General features: G+C 28.4%; 1 protein-coding gene across 1 annotated transcript in view; it reads right to left on the bottom strand.

The window, feature by feature from the left end:
- The window catches only part of LOC107595823 (protein virilizer homolog), a 27,328-nt gene that overhangs the window by 12,838 nt on the left and 14,272 nt on the right, over nucleotides 1-218 (bottom strand). The gene's annotated exons all lie outside the window — the stretch shown is intronic.

Genomic DNA, 218 nt, shown 5'->3' with positions numbered 1-218 from the left:
AAGTTATGCCATTTTACAAACATATATAATGTTTGTAAAATGGTACAGCTTTTTAAATATCTGAAAGTACACTCTTAATATCAGTCAGTCAAGCATTACAATATGATAATCAAGTATTATTTAATAATAGAAGTTTAGTAATTAGAATTAAAACTTGGTAACCATGAACTTAGGACTGGTACTGGTGCTTTTTTTGTCATTCCGGGGTTCCTGTAAAA

Source organism: Sinocyclocheilus grahami, unplaced genomic scaffold, assembly GCF_001515645.1.
Source record: "Sinocyclocheilus grahami isolate Dianchi unplaced genomic scaffold, SAMN03320097.WGS_v1.1 scaffold11.1, whole genome shotgun sequence".
Taxonomy (NCBI): domain Eukaryota; kingdom Metazoa; phylum Chordata; class Actinopteri; order Cypriniformes; family Cyprinidae; genus Sinocyclocheilus; species Sinocyclocheilus grahami.
Note: the sequence above shows the minus strand (reverse complement) of the source record. Positions and strands in the feature narration are given on the sequence as shown.